This window comes from Bison bison, unplaced genomic scaffold (assembly GCF_000754665.1).
Source record: "Bison bison bison isolate TAMUID 2011002044 unplaced genomic scaffold, Bison_UMD1.0 scf7180017847111, whole genome shotgun sequence".
NCBI classification, from domain to species: domain Eukaryota; kingdom Metazoa; phylum Chordata; class Mammalia; order Artiodactyla; family Bovidae; genus Bison; species Bison bison.
The window spans coordinates 5,506-25,562 of NW_011477684.1; the positions used below are offsets into that span (position 1 = coordinate 5,506).

General features: G+C 38.8%; 1 protein-coding gene across 2 annotated transcripts in view; it reads left to right on the top strand.

Moving 5' to 3' along the window:
* Positions 1–14,681: 14,681 nt before the first annotated feature.
* LOC104989994 (olfactory receptor 51E2) overlaps positions 14,682–20,057 on the top strand; it is an 18,242-nt gene continuing 12,866 nt past the window's right edge. The window contains exons 1-2 of one of the 2 annotated variants that reach the window (XR_825452.1): positions 14,682–14,831; positions 15,904–16,037. The gene's annotated coding sequence lies outside the window, so the exon portion shown is untranslated. Of the gene's footprint in view, positions 14,832–15,903; positions 16,038–20,057 lie in introns of those variants that run through there. The other variant, XM_010841876.1, reaches the window with a different exon arrangement.

The following is a 20,057-nucleotide window of genomic DNA, read 5'->3' on the forward strand; positions in this document are numbered from 1 at the left end:
TTAAAAGTTTTTGCATATCCAGTGAAAACAGTATAGTTAAGATACTATTAAATATTTTACAGAATAAAATATGCAAGAGGTAATGATAAAAATGAAATACTAAGAAAAGTCATTCAATCTGTACAAATAGACTACAGTGTATATAGTTGGTAAAGCATTTATTCAAGTAGTAACTGTGAACCTGACAATGTTTAATGAAAATTCTCCCTGAAGAAATAGGGCTTAAGTTAACCTTAACAAGAACAAATGAAGTCATTGCAAGCAGATAATAATTGGAGCAAAACTATCTAAGTGTAATTCTTAATATTCCATTATTACAAAAGAGATATTGATGTATGGCAAAACCAATACATTATTGTAAAGTGAAAAAAAAATACCAAAAAAAATTCATGTTTATATTCAAAATAAAAAAAAGAAAATGAATTGAGAGGTTTGAAGGTAGGGCTGTGGACCCTCAGAAAGCCTCATTAAGACAGGATGCATCTCCATTCAGATGGTGGATGATGACTCTGAACCATCTTCTCTGTTTGAGGATATAAGCATATACTCAACTCACATCAATAAATCTCTAGGATCAAAGAAGTTGCTCTAAGTGTGTCCTAAGTTTTCTGATACCCTATTTTTATCTGTGGAAAGAATGTTTGGTTTTTAAAGTATGTGTATATCCTCTCTCATTCATGAATGTGTTCCTTCAACAAATATGTATGAATAAATAACTGACAAAATGACAATGTGGAAGGAACAGAATTAGAATCAGACCTAGCACTCCAACATGGCTGATACATGATTTGGGAAAAACAAATAACTCTGTGTAAGTTAACTTAATGAGTTCTTTGCAGTCTAAATGAACAAGGAGTGGCTTCAACTTCAGTGGGAATAACTGGTTATAGAACTTGTGATGAAGACAGCATTTGAGAAGAAGCGAGAAAAATGTTCAATATAGGCAGACTTTGGAGGACTTACTAAAAAAATGACTGGAAATTTTGAATTAAGAGGAAATGCATAAAAAATTAAAATTCATGGATTTTGAGTTAGCCCTTGGATCTTAGCTGCAAGAAAGGCCTCACTTTGCCTTGCAGGAATTAGAATATGTACTTACCTCTGCATTCTAAACAAAGTATTCCTGCCCTGACAATACAGATTGAGAGTTAAACTGACACCTGGGTTGAAGTCACAGGAATAGTGAAAATATCTTAGAAAAATAAAATCTAAGCAGAAGGAGGCCTGAAAAAAGGCCTTGGGGAATAGCAGTATTTAAGGAAAAGACAATAGCACCTTCTATTGAGACAGCAGAGGCAGGGCTAGTAAGGTGTAAATGAACCCCAGGAAAATGCAAGGATTTCATCAGCTTTTCTCAGACCTTTGATCTCAGAGCTAGGAAAAATAGTGTGCAAGAGTATCTATTGAATAATTGAATTGAACTGCATCTGACAATACTGATAGACCCTAAACACTTCAGTTCAGTTCAGTTCAGTCGTGACCGACTCTCTGCGACCCCATGAATCACAGCACACCAGGCCTCCCTGTCCATCACCAACTCCTGGAGTTCACCCAGACTCACGTCCATCGAGTCAGTGATGCCATCCAGCCATCTCATCCTCTGTCACCTCCTTCTCCTCCTGCTTCAATCTTTCCCAGCATCAGAGCTTTTCCAATAAGTTGGCTCTTCCCATCAGGTGGCCAAAAGATTGGAGTTTCAGCTTCAGTCCTTCTAATGAATATTCAGGGTTGGTATCCTTCAGGATTGACTGGTTTTATCTCCTTGCTGTCCAATGGACAATCTTTTTCAGCACTATAAATCGAAAGCATCAATTCTTCTGTACTCAGCCTACTTTATGGTCCAACTCTCACATCCATACATGAGTACTGGAAAAACCATAGCTTTGACTATATGGACCTTTGTTGGCAAAGTGATGTCTCTGATTTTTAACATGCTGTCTAGGTTTGTCATAGCTTTTCTTCCAAAGAGCAAGCGTTTTGTTTGTTTATTTGTTTAATTTCATGACTACAGTCACTGTCCACTGTGATTTTGGAGCCTGAGAAAATAAAGTGTATCACTGTTTTCATTTTTTCCCCATTATATGCCATGAAGTGATGGGACCGGATGCCATGATTCCAGTTTTTGAATGTTGAATTTTAAGCCAGCTTTTTCACTCTACTCTTTCACCTTTATCAAGAGGCTTTATAGTTCCTCTTTGCTTTCTGCCATTAGGTTCATATCATCTAAAACACATTACCTGAGGGTTTTCTTTTCTTTATTTCTTTTTTTTTTTTTTTTTGTATAGATGCTAAACCCCACCAAGTGGAACAAATTAACTACTTGATGACAACGAGCAAGTTGCCCCAGACTTACTGGAACCTAAGGACTGATAACGTTAACAACCTGTGACAATACCCTGTTCCCTCATCATCATCCAATCAAAGAATTGTGCACAAGCTGTTTACTGGCCCTGGGACACCTCTCCCTCACCTTGCCTTTAAAAATGCTTTTCTGAACCCCAGGTGATCCATGAGTTCGAGTGTTTTGAGCACAAGCTGTCTTGAACTCCTTGCTTGTTGCTCTGCACTAAATGCTGCACTTTTCTTCACCACGATCAGTAGATGAGCTTTACTGCACAAAGGCAAGCAGACCTACGTTTGGTTCCATAGCAGAAGCAGGCTCTTGGGCTAATGCTCTTTTTACTATAGTAAATAAATTATGAGACTTCAGTGGATTAGCCAAATATCCAAGTTAGTCTTCTCCTTAACAGTAGTGATAATATTTCAACACCTCCTACAGGCCAAACAGTTTACATCATTTTATCTCTTTTTCTAAATCGTTCTTTCCACTCTTCTGTAAGCTTCTTATGGTGTCTTTTCTCAACTGATAAAATCAAAGGGAAACATAGTAAGGTCTACTCTAATTCAGAGAACTGTTAACTCAAATGCATGAGCAGGAATATCTTTCCCTTTCTAAAATTCTGATTCTTAAACTACTCTTGCCTGTTCTTGTACCAAAACTAACGAGCAACCAGCAAATAACTATTCTTGGAAAGATACATTTAAATGTCTCTTTTCTCCCCCCATGGGGAATTCTTTAAGGACTTTGACTTAAACATCCTGTAAGCAGACCACCAAGAACCTGTAAATATATTGCCCCATTACAAAGCTTCACATCTATTACTGTCACAACATGCATCACGTATTACTAGCTTTTTCACAGATGTGAACATTTAGGCGAAGATTACCAAACAAATGTTCAGCAAAGTCATGTTACTTTCTCACTTTTATCCATGTGGAAAATCTAAGAATTGAACTCTGTTCTCTATGAATTCACTCTGTGCTCTTCACTTATTTTTAAAACATCTTAAAAATGTGGAATGAATGAATACATGCTAATGACTGCAGTAGATATTTTCATAACTATTTTGAACAATAAAGCAATTGTTTTCAATTTATACAATATATTGATATTTATGGGGGGCTTTCCTGGTGGCTCAGTGGTAAAGAACCTACCTACAATGCAGGAGATGTCAGTTCAGTCCCTGGATTGGGAAGATCCCCTGGAGAAAGAAATGGCAACCCACTCCAGTTTTTTTTCTTGGGTAATCCCATGAACAGAGAAGCCTGGTGTGCTAGTCTATGGGGTCACAAAAAGAGTTAGACTTAGTGACTACACAACAACAAATGGATGTATATCTATATCTATATAATATACAAATCTCTTTAATATGTACTACTGAGTTCACCAGTTTCCTGTGAACATTTGGCTTTATAAACTATATGAAGATTTATACAGTCCCTGATGTATTCAGAAAAGACTTTGCTGCACTGAAACACTGACCTCAAGCAAAGACTTTCTGGGTCTGGAAAGGGAGATTTGATCCGTTGAAAGTCAGCCTAAGCATTAGCAGAGAGTCTTTCAAAGAGAATTATCTCCATCTCACAAACTTACAAGCAGAAATGTCTCTGTCCTAAGGCTGGGGAAATACTTCCTCATCAGCCCTACCCCCTTAATCCATCTCCAAAGAAGCTGTCTTTTTTCAGAACTCATAGGGACTTTTCTGGAATGATTGAACTCTCAGACTTGAGAAAGAAAGACTTTATAAGGAGCCCAGGATCTGCCGAGTGAGAGTTGTTTATTCAGCAGAAAAACAATTCCTAGGAGAGAACTCCACACAGCTATGTCCTGCTAACCCTTTACGTCCCAAACAACTGACTGTGGAGAGCAGTTTGTTTTCAGACTAACTTCTCTTTTTTTTCCCCAAAACATAATCCTGAAGATGGATTATGATCATAGTTCTCATTGAAAAGCAATTTTACCTCTGTACAACTTACAAGACAGCAACTCAGCTAACGAGCATATGAAAACATACTCCATATCATGTCATCAGGGAAATGAAATTAAGCTAGTAATAAAATACCACTATATACTCCACATCATAAGTCATCAGGGATATGAAATTAAGATAGTAATAAAATACCACTGCATACCTGTTAAAATGCAAAACTTCCAAAACTGATATCAAATTCTGTTGAAGACTTGGAGCAACAATAACTCCCATTCATTACTGATGGAAATGCAAAATGGTGTTTCCTCTTTAGAAGACAGTTTGGTGGTTTCTTACAAAATTAAACGTACTCATATCATAAAACCAAGCAGCTATACTCCTTACTATATACCCAAAAGAGTCAAAATCTTTTGTCTGTAAACCAAAGATCACACATGGATGTTCACAGAAATTTTATTCATAATTGCCAAAATTTGGAAACAACCAAGATGCCCATCAGTAGGTGACTGGATAAACTGATATATTCAAAAAACGAATTATTTGTAACGCTAAAAAGGAATTAGCTGCTAAGTCATAAAAAAACGTGAAGGAAACCTATTAGAGTCCATCATAATGACTATATATGACTTTCTGGAAAAGGCAAACTATTGGAGATAATAAAAAGATCAGTGATAAACAGAATTTGGGGGGAGGGGGGAATTCATACGTGGAACATTGAAGGCTTTTAGGACAGTGATAATACTCTGTATGATACTATAATATTGGATACATGTCATTATAATTTGTCCATAACCACAGACTACACAGCACCAAGCGTAAACCCTAATGTAAACTACAGACTTTGGGTGATAATGATGTATTCATTAATGTAGGTTTATCAGTTGCAAACAATGAAACACTCTGCTGTGTGGGGCAGGGGTCACTGTTGTTAATCGATGGAGAGCATACACATGTGTAGCAGCAAGAAATAGATGGGAAATCTCTGCACCTCCCCCTCAATTTGCTGTGAACCTAAAACTCTAAAGAGTAAAGCCTGTTCTTTTTTTGAAGGGAACAGCTAAAGATGATAAAGCTTTGTGTCCCTGGTGTGTCCCTTGCCAGCTTACAGAAGCAATAGGCTATTCTGATGACTGGCCTGAAACTGACACTAGTGTATTCATCCCCGTGATGGAGATATTAACCATGTTTAACAGACAGTCTCCATCAAAACTGTGGAGACACATAAGCAGCCTTCAGTCTTTGTCCGCTTGATACAGTCTTTGACAATTTGTGGTAAACTGAGAAGGTTGGTGAGTGTCAAGTCCAATAATTAATCTTGCTTCTTGGCGGAGAAGACTACAAAGGTCTGCTATATGGAAGAAGAGGATGAGGTAACTATACCACTAGAATTATTGCAGAGCAGAGACCTTACTTATCCTATTTAATTTTTTTCCCCCTTCTGTTGCAAGATTATAGATCCCCAGTGTAAGGAAAAAGCAATTTGTCGAGATTGCAGTGGTCAGTCTCTCTTGCTCCATGGCCTCTCACTCTCCCTCCACCTTTAGTAAATACATGGTTATGTAGCAACCGAGGTCATTTATAGCACTGCACATATGCAATGACCTATATCAGCACAACCTGAAAAGCTCTTGTAGTTGAGTTGCATAGCTGTGTCCACTGGGTCAACCATAGGAGGGTACAGCATGGCTGCTGCTGTTGCCTTCCAACCAGCAGAGAATAAACCTACAGTTCCTTGCGTCTTTTTCCAGCGTCCCCACTTGCTCCTTGCCAGCCCTGGGTTTAGTGAGACACCCAGGAAAGTCTGAAAAGACATGTTTGTTTCCAGGAGTTCATCAAGAACCTCATAAGATATGCTGCCATTTTTGGATATCTTCTGCATTAATAGAAGCATTGTCTTCCCCCAGAAAGCACTTCAGCAGATGTGGGAGACTTTTTTTGAAGACCTGGATAAGTTTGCTAGGAAATATGTGAAACTCAGTGGGAAAAAATGCACAATTCAAATAAGTTTTCAAGATATAAAAGCAAACAGAGATGCCCAGGCTGCTATAGGGATAGAAATATGAAAATCCTGCCGGCTATGCTAAGGATTCCAATTAGAATGGTGCTAGTCCGTGAGCAGGGCTGCAAGAGAGGCTCCACAGCAGAACCTCAGGCTTTCTCAGCACAAGGCCAAGGGCTTTAAATTATTCATCAGCCCAGGAATAATAAGCAGTGGGTACACAGACAGAGGGGAAGATGATCAGTGTTTCTTCAGAGAGTGTCTTGTCTAATTGACCTGTCCCAGGATTTGACCAGTTCAAATACTTTCTCTGCACACACCTACCCAGCTAGAGCTGTATCCTGAAATGCTGTCTTTCTACTCTTTCTGCTTCAGCCCTCCTGAACACATCTTCAAGTTCCTAAAAATGACATGCTTTTTTTCCCTCCTCTGAGCCTTGTCTCATTCTGTTCTCCAAGGTAATATTAAAGTGTTTATTTATTCCAAAATTCTTTCTCAAATGCTAGCATAAAAGAGATTTTATTTTGTATTGACATAAAATTTATGTTTGTATTAAAATAGCTTCTTTCTCCTAGATGTTCTGATTTCAGACTTAAGGATAAATTAATGACAGTGGAGTATTGTGAGTCTTTTAAAAATTTTGTTTTGATTTTGTTTTGTTTGCAATTTGTATTTTAGTTCTCCTGCTTCACGATTTCCTAATATTGTGCTCAATCCGCCGATAGGATAAAACACACCACAGCTGTGGCCTGTGTCTGCAGCATTTCTTTAACCTTCTATGATCTCCTTCTACCCTCTAATCTCCTGCCTTCATGCCTAACTCCCCATGGGAAAATCCTCATTTCCTAAAATCTCATTTTAGCAATTATATTTTGTTAGCCCCCCTTGATTGTATGGGGCTAGGTTGTTCCAATACCTATATGATCTACATCAGTGCTTCTCAAATGTGCATGCCAATGAGTTTCTTAGGCATCTTACAAAAAGGCATATATTTTATTCAGTACATCTGATATTCTGCATTTCTTCTATTTTTAGAATTTTTTTTTTATTGGAGTATAGTTGCTTTACAATGTTGTGTTAATTTCTCAGTTCATTTCAGTCGCTCAGTCATGTCCGACTCTTTGCAACCCCATGGACTGCAGGACGCTAGGCTTGCCTGTCTATTACCAACTCCCAGAGCTTACTCAAACTCATGTCCATCAAGGCGGTGATGCCATCCAACCATCTGATCCTCTGTCATCCCTTTCTCTTCCCGCCTTCAATCTTTCCCAGCATCAGGGTCTTTTCCAATGAGTCGGGTCTTTTGCAATGATTCAGGTCTTTGCATGAGGTGGCCAAAGTATTGGAGCTTCAGCTTCAGCATCAGTCCTTTCAATGAATATTCAGGACTGATTTCCTTTAGGAGGGACTGGTTGGATCTCCTTGCAGTCCAAGGGATTCTCAAGAGTCTTCTCCAACATCACGGTTCAAAAGCATCAATTCTTTAGTGCTCAGCTTTCTTTATGGTCCAACTCTCACTCCATACATGACTACTGGAAAAACCATAGCTTGACTAGATGGACCTTTGTTGACAAAGTAATGTCTCTGCTTTATAATATACTGTCTAGGTTGGTCATAGCTTTTCTTCCAAGGAGCAAGTGTCTTTTAATTTCATGGCTGCAGTCACAATCTGCAGTGATTTTGGAGCCCAAGAAAATAACGTCTCTCACTGTTTCCATTGTTTCCCCATCTATTTGCAATGAGGTGATGGCACTGGATGCCACTATCTTCATTTTCTGAATGTTGAGTTTTAAGCCAACTTTTTCACTCTCTTCTTTCATTTTCATCAAGAGGCTCTTTAGTTCTTCACTTTCTGCCATAAGGGTGGTGTCATCTGCATATCTGAGGTTATTGATATTTCTCCTGGCAATCTTGATTCCAGCTTTGTCTGGCTCTAGGTGAGTGATCACATCATTGTGGTTATCTGGACCATGAAAATCTTTTTTGTACAGCTCTTCTGTGTATTCTTGAAACCTCTTTGTAATATCTTCTACTTCTGTTAGGTCCTTACCATTTCTGTCCTTTATTGTGCCCATCTTTGCATGAAATGTTTCCTTGGTATCTCTAATTTTCTTAAAGAGATCTCTAGTCTTTCCCATTCTATTGTTTTCCTCTATTTTTTTCCATTGGTCACTGAGGAAGGCTTTCTTATCTCTCCTTGCTGTTCTTCGGAACTCTGCATTCAAATGGGTGTATCTTTCCTTTTCTCTTTTGCTTTTTGCTTCTCTTCTTTTCTCAGCTATTTATAAGGCCTCCTCAGACTACCATTTTGCCTTTTTGCATTTCTTCTTTTTGGGGATGGTCTTGATCACTGCCTCCTATAAAATGTCACAAACCTCCATCCTGCAGGCACTCTGTCCATCAGATCTAATCCCTTGAATCTGTTTGTCACTTCCACTGTATAACTGTAAGGGATTTGATTTAGGTCATACCTAAATGATCTAGTGGTTTTCCCTACTTTCTTCAATTTAAGTCTGAATTTGGCAAGAAGGAGTTCATGATCTGAGCTACAATCAGCTCCCAGTCATGTTTTAGCTGACTGTATAGAGCTTCTCCATCTTTGGCTGCATAGAATATAATCAATCTGATTTTGGTATTGGCCATCTGGTGATGTCCATGTGTAGAGTCTTCTCTTGTGCTGTTGGAAGAGGGTGTTTGCTATGACCAGTGTGTTCTCTTGGCAAAACTCTGTGTTAGTTTCTACAGCACAGCAAAGTAAATCCATCATGCATATACATATATCCCATCTTTTTAAAAATTTCCTTCATTAAGTCATGATAGAGCATTGTATAGAGTTCCCCGTGCTATACAGTGGGTTCTCATTAATTATCTATTTAATATATAGTATCAATCCTAATCTTCCAGTTCATCCCATCCCCTCCTTTCCTCTTTGGTGTCCAGATGTTTGTTCTCTACCTCTGTTTCTCTATTCCTGTTTTGTCAATAAGATCACCTACACCGATTTTTTTCAGATTCCACATATATGAGTTAATATAGAATATTTGTTTTTCTCTCTCTGACTTACTTCACTCTGTGTGACAGTCTCTAAGTCCATCCATATTTCTACAAAGGACCCAATTTCATTCCTTCCTATGGCTGAGTAATATTCCATTGTATGTATGTGCCATATCTTCTTTAACCATTCTCCTTTTGATGGACATTTAGGTTGTTTCCAAATCCTGACTTTCATAAATGGAGCTGCAGTGAACACAGGGGTGCCTGTGTCTTTTTGAATTATAGTTTTCTCTGGACATATGCCCAGTAGTGGGATTGCTGGGTCACATGGTTGTCTATTTTTAGGTTTTTAAGTAAGTCCCATACTGTTCTCCTTAGTGACTATATCAATTTACATCCCCACCCACAGTGCAAAAGAGTTCCCTTTTCTCCACACTTTATTCTGCCTTTCTAACAAGCTTCCAGGGATGCCAATACTATTGTTACTAGTCAGAATTCTCGCACTGTTTAATCAATAGAAACTGATAAGAGGCCAGATGAGAAATTCAGGGAAGGGTTTATTGGGACTTACACTGCAGAACAAGGGACAGAAAACAAGTAACACGTTTCATTGCTCACTCCCTAAGGAGGAATGATCTGGCCCCTTAAATGGGATGAGGCTAGAGGAAAGTCCAGGGGTCAGGCCAGAAGGCTGGCATGGGTGCTCAGCCCACCTCTTGGTGGAGCTGTGTGCAAGGATCATGCACAGTGCCCTGCTTTTGCTCTTGACACTTCAGAAGTGGCAGCTGAAGTTTTTGGTCTTTTTGCATCTTGTTCATAATTTGCCACAACTGTACATGCATGCAGTTATTTTTAACCCCTTATTGTTTATTTGCATTTTGTTGCTACAGGAGATATTTGTCCAATTGCAAACACTGAAGCAAAGGGTTGCAGGTCCCAGAACCCATCCCATCTCACTGTAGATCTCTATTAATTCCCCTTTTTGTGTAATTATCATATGACATTATAATTCCCCATGTAATTATATCCTCCACTAGAGTCTGTGCATTTGGGCAATGTTACACCCTCAGATCTTTTTCAATAGCATATATTGTGCATACAATGTTTTTGAAAAGATGAATGAATAAAGAATTTTAATGGAAGCACATAAGACATGCTGGAAGCAGAGAGGAATGAAATAAATAGGAAGAATAAGAATAGCTGGAAGAAGTTAATACAGAGAAAACAGGAAGAGCTACATTTCTTCATGGGCATCCCTCATGGCTCAGCAGTAAAGAATCTGCCTGCAGTGCAGGAGACACGGGGTTCAATGCCTGGGTTGGGAAAATCCCTTGGAGAAGGAAATGGAAACTTGCTCCAGTATTCTTGCCTGGGAAATCCCATGGATAGAGGAGCCTGACAGACTATCGTCCATGGGGTCACAAAAGAGTTGGACATTACTTTGCGACCAAACAACAATAACACATTTCTTTGTCCACTAAAATCAAATGGTTAATGTTGGCCAAGTCAGCAAGGAAGGATAAACTGCTGTTAATTTGACAAGACTGAATCAAAGAGAAGAGGAGAAATTAGACTTTCACTAGATCACACAGGGCCGGTACACATTGTAGGACCTTAATAGTTTTCGTGAATAGTGACCCAAATACAACATTCATTGATGCAGCAACCAGGTTTTGCTGCAGTTACTACTGTTTCCTTACTTTTAAGTTTATTTCTACAATTTTGACACATTAGATTGCCTGATTTGCCTCTGGCCTCTTGCTTCTGTCTCAGACTTTGTGTCTTTCAGAACCTATACTGTTTGCTGCTGCTGCTAAGTCGCTTCAGTCGTGTCCGACTCTGTGCGACCACATAGACGGCAGCCCACCAGGCTCCTCCGTCCCTGGGATTCTCCAGGCAAGAATACTGGAGTGGGTTGCCATTTCCTTCTCCAATAACACTGCCCTATAAAACCCTCAGCCCTGATTCCTGCTTTCCCATTTCCTGATTCAGGATGACCATCCACATCAGCTGCTATATACATGAATTTTAAAGGTTCTATAACACCCTATGACTCAATATAAATGTTTTATTTCTACACCATTGAGAATTGTCTACATTCACTTCTGTGAATAATGCTGCAATAAATGTTCCCCTACTTGAAATGTGGCTGGCATCTCTAATATTTTTCCTTTAAATGAATTTCTAGAAATGAAATATTATGGGCATTTTAAAGCATTGATATATTGGAAGATTCACTTCCATAAAGTTTATGTGTGTGTGCTCAGTCATGTCCAACTCTCTGTGACCCCATGGACTGTACCCTGCCAGGCTCCTCTGTCCATGGAATTTCCCAGGCAGGAATACTGGAGTGAGTTGCCATTTCTTATTCCATTCATGAAGTTTATAAAAATATTGTAAAATAGTGCTTATTGTTGTCATTGCTGTGTAGTTGCTAAGTTGTATCTGACTTTTTGTGATCCCGTGGATCCTGGCCTGTCAGGCTCCTCTGTCCATGGGATTTCCCAGGCAAGAATACTTCCCAGGTTGCCATTTTCTTCTCCAGGGATCTTTCTGACTCAGAGATTGAACCTGTGTCTTTTGCATTAGCAGGCGGGTTCTTAACCACTGAGCCACCAGGGAAGCCAAAATAGTGCTTAGCACTATTCCCTATAACAGAGACTGGGATACAACACTGTGAAGTATGTTTAAAAAGTTTTGCTGATTTGTTAGGAAAGAGTTTTTACTGTTTACTGTAATAAAATGTTGATACTCAATAAGTAATATTTATTGCCACTCCCTATGCTACAATTGTTTTTGTTTGTTTTTAGTTCTATTCTTTCTGTTTGGATTAACAAGTCTGGCACATATTAACATGGAGTTGAATGACATCACAGACTGTGGTATGTTTCCCAGATTCAATGTTATTGATATTGATATTTTGAGAACTGCATATGCCTGTTGCAACTAATTTTATTGAGGGATATTTTGCTCAGGTTTTTCAGAAGGTTGGATTGATATACCAGCTGCTCTTCTCCTAGGCTAGTGTGAGAGAAGAGCAGTGAGAAGGGCCATATATTGAAAGTCTGTGCACCCATGTGTGGATCAGTGTATCACCAGATCCCTGTGTACACACCAAGCTCTCTCACAGAAGGCACACAATGCTACTGTAGTAACTCTACTGTTTTGAGAGAAAAGTAACATTTGTGTCTAGAGGAAAAATAATTCTGGTATTGTCAAGTAGTTTTTGAGATCTCCGGCAGCATTCAATGCCCTAGAATTTGCCCAGCCTGGTAGAGGAAATGTTTTCACACGTCTTCAGTTCATTGTGAGGACACACAACAGAACAAAATTTCATATGCAAAATATAAACATACACAGTGACAATATGTTAATATCCAATCTGGTATACAGGCATGAATGTGTGCTATGGGTTTAGAACATCTTGAATTGGAATCAGTGGTAAATGGATGGTCATGTGAAATTCCCTAGGGAATGAGTTTTAAACATGAAAACTCTCCAATCGGCCATGCTTTGAATAGTGGTTGTGCCACTTATTAACTGAGAGACTGAAGTAAGTTACTTAAATCTTGGCAACAGCGTATATCAAAGGACTACTAGATTCTTCTTCCAAATTTATCTTATAGTTGTCAAGAGTCTCACTGAGCTAAAACCAAGGCATCAGCAGGGCTATGCTATGTTCTTTCCTAGAGAGTCTAAGAGGGTCTAGGGAAGGATCAATATGCTGCCTTTTCTCCTTCTAGAGGCTGCCCACTTTCCTTAGCTGCCTACTTTCCTTGCCACCTTCAAAGCCAGTAACAGTGGTCAAGTCCTCCTCATACTGCCATCTCTCTGGTTCTCCACTTTTCAGGACTCATATGATTAGATTGGGCCTACCCAGATTATACAAGGTAATCTCCCATCTCCAGGACTTCAACTTCAATCACATCTTCAAAATCCCTTCTGTCCTGTAAAGCTAACATACTTACAGGTTCCAGGATAATAACATATTATTATCCAGGTCATCTCTGGGGGCCATTATTTTGCCTACCATAAACATTTGGCATAATAACTTTGGCACAGAATACATAATCAAATATTTCTATCATTGTTTTGTTACATTATAAAACACAAAATATTTCAGGCCAAGACATTTTCTGTGGTGAAACAGAGTTGGTGGTAGGGATGGAAGCAGGGAAAACAGGAAATTTCTGAAAATATCCAAGTGAGAGATAATTGTGTTTTGGATAAGGGAGGCATTTTGGGAGGTGATTAAGAGTGATTAAATTCTGGTTGTGTTTTCAAACATATTGGCATGATTTTCCAGTCGTCTGTATACAGAGTGTAAGAGAGAAATCACAGATGACTCTAAGAGTAGTCCAGAAATGGTGGCAATATTTAAGGATATAAAGGTACCGTAAGTAGAGAAGATGGACCTCCCAAAGAAATCTGTGGGTACTAATTACCAAAGACTAAGGAAGATAATATTCACCTCACATCAGACGTACTCAGACGTGCAATATAAGATCCTCCACATTTGAACACAAGTAGGCAGAACCCCAAATTACTGTGATTCGTTTTCTTCCACCTAGCGGGATGGGACTTTAAAACAGAAAATAGGTTGAGTTATGCAAAAGTAAAAAAAAAAACAACTTTTTTTCTGCCTACCTCAATGATGGACTAAGATTTTTATTTACTATATTCACCAACACTTGGTTCAGGCTCTGTAGTAATCTTATCATTGGTTATCAGTATCAGAAATTATCAACCTGTTTTCTATACTAAACTAGGAGAACCTGAACAGTAAGAATTATTGTTATATTCTTTTTTTAAATCTCTAACACTTAGCTTGATGTTCGGAATTTAGGACACTTTTATTACTGAATATGTACAGATGGATAACATTTTTTGTAAGAGAGAGGCTACCAGTGGGTAGTTTAATAAAACAAGACTGCACTTAATGACAGATACTATGGGGTAGAGTATGACTTACACTCACAATAGCTGGTGCATTTTAGCAGTTGGGTATAAAATTTCATTTTAAAAAAGTCCTCTTTAGAGTGACTGCAAATGAGTATGGAGTTTCTTTTGGGAGTGATGAATATTTTCTAAAATTAGACTGTGATGATGGTTGTTGCACAACTCTGTGAATTTATTGCTGCTGCTGCTGCTGCTAAGTCACTTCAGTCATGTCCAAATTTACTAGAACTTTTTAAATTGTACACTATAAATGGTGGAATTTATGGTATGTGACTTATATCTCCAAACTGTTCATATGCGAAATCCTTCAATAAAAGGGCACAGTACAAAAAATTACATCAGCCTATAAAGCACATAGCCACAAAATGCAATTGCATAATGGAAGGTATAAAAATACTATATGAGGCAAAAGAAGTCTCCTGGGAACCAGCATCCTCTAGAGACATAGTGAGTGACAACACCACAGGGAATTGGCCGCTCAGTTCTGAGACTGTCTCCAGCCAGTCTGCCAATAAGTCTTCTCATAAGCACCCCCTCAGCTGGATCTAAAGCCTTCCCGGCATTGTGAGTCAGCCCGAGAGGGACAGGAAAACTGCTGTATGGGCCCTGTAAATAACATTGTTTTGAAAAAGCTCAACTCTAAGCGAGCCGAACTTTCCTACCCACAGATGAGAGTCTCCTCACCCAGAGCAGAATTAGCCTAGATAATGGGATGGTGGGCTGAGATGGAGGGTAGAATTTACATAATTGTTTATTGTCAGGAAATCTCTAGAAAAGGAGTGTTTTGTTCTGCCAGGTGTGGGTGGGATATCCTGTTGTTCATTAGTGAAATGACTTAATCAGCTGCTAATACATTTATCCTAGTTAGTGGTTTGGTGCCCAAGGAAACTAAAGAGGTTTTCAGGGGCTGAAAAGCCCAGTGATTCTTACTAAAAATGAAAAATACAAATTTTGAACATCTAATGCATGCCAGGTACTGTACTAGACACAGTGTGTGTTCAATCTCACAGAGAAGGAAACCAAATGAAAGAAATTTTACATTACTTGTAGGTTTCAGTGAGAAGAGTTTTTGAGAGCTTGAGCATTGAAATTAAAAATAGGTTTAGAATCCCTACTCTGATGTTCACTAGTTGTACATGATCCTGTATATGTTTCATAACTTCTTTCATACTCAATTTCTTCATCAGAAAAGTGAATATAATACTGCAACATGGTGTTATAGTAAAGATGAAAAGATAAAATGCTTAAAGAGTACTTGGCAAAGTACTGTTCATAGAGCAGTAGCTGTTGTTATATTTTTGTCATTATCACTATACAAGATCTCAAAACTAGTTGGTGTTTGAACAGGGATCTAAACCCAGGACGGTCACACAATAGACATGCTGTTGGCAATGACTTGGACAATACTGATAATACTATATAGTCTAATTCAGCAGTAAAGCCATCACCACAAACTGCAGCTCATGGAAGTGCAATGGAGAAAGTGCATCACTGTGATGGAAGTGGACAAGAAAATTAATAGAGAGACTGTAGCTTATTTCCCATAAGAGAAAATGAAGGCTGTGCAGGGACTCAGAGGATGGGTTGAACAGTGGTGGCTACACAAAACGTTCGTTTGAGGGAATTTTTGTGCTTCCTCCTAACCATATTCATTAGTCCTCCTTTATTCTTTACAAACAGTTTCGTGTTTTTGATTTAAGAAGATTGCAATGAAATACAACTGCAAGGTTCCACGACCAACCATACTGCTATTACTAAGCCTCCATATGAAATCCTCTTAAGGCTCCAGTTTTTGACATTTCAGAAATAAAATCAATATGAACTTAATGATGACTTGTATATTGAGGCTAAGTGAGTGGATGGTGAGTATGCATGGTATGTGTGTGCATGAAGGAGGCAGTTCTGAGCAGATGATCTGCTAGAGTTCGATGTCATTTTCTGATAAATGAAGCAAAGAAGAGGGAGCCAGGTTTGGAGTGGGAGAGGGGGTAGGATCTTCTTGATTCTTACTGACTGAGCTGTCTGAGAATATATGGGTGGAGCTATCCCTCAGGTATAGATAAAATAGTTTATTCACATTTTATTCACTGGCCCTAAGCAGAGAGCTTTGATTTGTTCTCCAAACTACTGCCAGTTCTTTTCCTAAATCATCAATTTGATTTACTCATTCTACTTCCATGACCTAGTTGAAGCCTAAAAATCTTCTTACATCTTCAAAGATTCTATTAATTTTTTTTGTCTTTTTATTTTATGTTTATTTATTTTTTAATATTTTATTTTATTTTTTAACTTTACAATATTGTATTGGTTTTGCCATATATCAACATGAATCCGCCACAGGTATACATGTGTTCCCTATCCTGAGCCCTCCTCCCTCCTCCGTCCCTGTACCATCCCTCTGGGTCATCCCAGTGCACCAGCCAAGAGACCATAATTAGATCTCAGGTTTGTGAGTCATCAGGATATAAGTGCTATTTAAAGCCATGGGAATAACTGTTATATCACAAGAAGAATATATGGAGAGCAAAAAATAAGAGGAGCTTGTTGGAAGAAAATGACAGTCTTCAGTTTAGTTCAGTTGTCATGGCTGACTCTGTGACCCCATGGACTGCAGCACACCAGGCCTCCCTGTCCATCACCAACTCCCAGAGCCTACTCAAACTCATGTCCATTGCATTGGTGATGCCATCCAACCGTCTCATCCTCTGTCATCCCCTTCTCCTCCTGCCTTCAATCTTTGCCAGCATCAGGGTCTTTTCAAATGAGTCAGTTCTTCGCATGAGGTGGCCAAAGTATTGGAGCTTCAGCTTCAGCATCAGTCCTTCCAATGAATATTCAGGACTGATTTCCTTTAGGATGGACTGGCTGGATATCCTTGCAGTCCAAGGGACTCTCAAGAGTCTTCTCCAATACCACAGTTCAAAAGCATCAGTTTTTTGGTGCTCAGCTTTCTTTATAGTCCAACCCTCACAATCCATACATGACTACTGTAAAAACCATAGCTTTAACTAGATGGACCTTTGTTGGTAATGTCTCTGCTTTTTAATATGTTGTCTAGGTTGGCCATAGCTTTGCTTCCAAGGAGCAAGTGTCTTTTAATTTCGTGGCTGCGGTCACCATCTGCAGTGCTTTTGAAGGCCAAAAAAGTTTTAAAGACAGTCTTAAAGAACAGCACAATTACAAGACAGGGAACAAAAATATTGTTTGATCACCAGGGAAGAAAATATTATAGAATCACTATCGTTGAAGCTAATAAAGGAGACAGTTTCAAAGAGGAGATAGTCAACACTGAGAAAATGTGAAATAAGGGAGAGGAAAATGCAAATAAACTTTTGGACTTGGTATTTAGGAAGTCATTGGTGACAGTTGGAGAATGTTCTGAGAGTCATTAGAGAAATAATCTGGATTGTTACTGAGCATGAAGGAATGATAAACAAAAGTATACTGCCTTTCAAAGAGCATTTTTGTTATTATAAAATATGGCAGGAAACTGAGAGAGAAACAGTTTATGTTGTATTTCTCTCACTAGCTAAGCACAGTGGCTGGTTAAGAAAGATGCTCAATCTGTCTTGGTTGAATTGAATGTGTTGGAAAAATCAGTATAAATGTGTGGGAAGCTTTCATTAATAGATTGGGATAAAACTTGAGTATTGTAGAGTGCAGAAAGGGAGTCAATGGTACTAAATAAGACACTAAAGAAGGAAAGGAATCTTGCTGGAGTTAAATTAGAGGAGATGAAGAATTATTTATTTAGTTATTCATAAAATATTTGGAAATGCCTAGCTTCTGATGCTCTGGAAATAAAATCCAAATTCCTAATCTCTTCCATGGAATTCAAGATATTCATGTCCTAGCCCCCCCTCCTTCTCTTACTTTATTTCCTATAGCACCCAGCTTCACATTTAAGGCTCAGTAGTCTTCCAACAAATTGTATTATATCATTCAACCTCTGCTTCCTTGTTATCTATGTCAAGAACATATCTTTGATTTCCATCCTTGAAAACTCACACCCAACCATCAAAACTTTGCAGAGTTAAAATTAATCTCATCACTTAAGATTTCTTGGAACTAATTTTTCTTAGCACACAGTCACACACATTCATGTATACTTGTATTCAGAATCTGTCGCTTCACATTATTTTTGTCTTATCTGTCACTTTGAAGCATCTTACCTTCACATACTTTACAGTTCAGTTCAATTCAGTCACTCAGTCCTATTGAACTCTTTGCGATCACATGGACTGCAGCATGCCAGGCTTTCCTGTCCATCACCAACTCCCAGAACTTGCTCAAACTCATCTCCATTGAGTCGGTGATGCCATCCAGCCAGCCATCTCATCCTCTGTCATCACCTTCTTCTCCTGCCTTCAGTCTTTCCCAGCATCAGGGTCTTTCCCATTTGTCCATTCTTTGCATCTGGTAGCCAGAGTATTAGAGCTTCAGCTTTAGCATCAGTCCTTCCAGTGAATATTCAGGACTGATTTCCTTTAGGATTGACTGGTTTGATCTCCTTGCACTCCAAGGGACTCTCAAGAGTCTTCAACACCACAGTTCAAAAGCATGAATTATTTGGTGCTCAGCTTTCTTTATGGTCCAACTCATATCCACGCATGACTATTAGAAAAACCATAGCTTTGACTAGATGGAACTTTGTTGGCAAAGTAATGTCTCTGCTTTTTAATATGCTGTCTAAGTTGGTCATAACTTTTCTTCCAAGGAGCAAACATCTTTTAATTTCATGGCTGCAGTCACCATCTGCAGTGATTTTGGAGCCCCAAAAAATAAAGTCTGTCACCATTTCCACTACTTCCACATCAATTTGCTATGAAGTGATGAGATCGGATGCCATGATCTTAGTTTTCTGAATGTTAAGTTTTAAGCCAACTTTTTCACTCTCCTCTTTCACTGTCAACAAGAGGCTCTTTAGTTCTTCTTCGCTTTCTGTCATAAGGGTGGTGTCCTCTGCATATCTGAGGTTACTGATATTTCTCCCGAAATCTTGATTCCAGCTTGTGCTTCATCCAGCCCAGTGTTTCTCATGATGTACTCTTCATATGTTAAATATGCAAGGTGACAATATACAGCCTTGATGTCCTTTCCCGATTTGGAACCAGTCTGTTGTTCCATGTCCAGTTCTAACTGTTGCTTCTTGACCTGCATACAAATTTCTCAAGAGGCAGATCAGGTGGTCTGGTATCCAATCCCTTTCAGAATTTTTCACAGTTTATTGTGATCTACACAGTCAAAGGCTTTGGCATAGTCAGTAAAGCAGAAATGGATGTTTTTTCTGGAACTCTCTTGCTTTTTTAATGATCCAAAGGATGTTGGCAATTTAATCTCTGGTTCCTCTGCCTTTTCTAAATCCAGATTGAACATCTGGAAGTCCATGGTTCACGCATGTACTGTTGAAGCCTGGCTTGGAGAATTTTGAGTATTACTTTACTAGTGTGTGAGATGAGCGCAATTGTGCAGTAGTTTGAGCATTCTTTGGCATTGCCTGTCTTTGGGATTGGAGTAAAACTGAACTTTTCCAGTCCTGCAGCCACTGCTGAGTTTTCAAAATTTGCTGGCATATTGAGTACAGCATTTTCACAGCATCATCTTTTAGGATTTGAAATAGCTCAACTGGAACTCCATCACCTTCACTAGCTTTGTTCATAGTGATGCTTCCTAAGGCCCACTTGATTTCGCATTCCAGGATGTCTGGCCCTAGGTTGGAGATCACACCATCATGATTATCTGGGTCATGAAGATCTTTTTTGTATAATTCTTCCGTGTATTCTTGCCACCTCTTCTTAATATCTTCTGCTTCTGTTAGGTCCATACCATTTCTG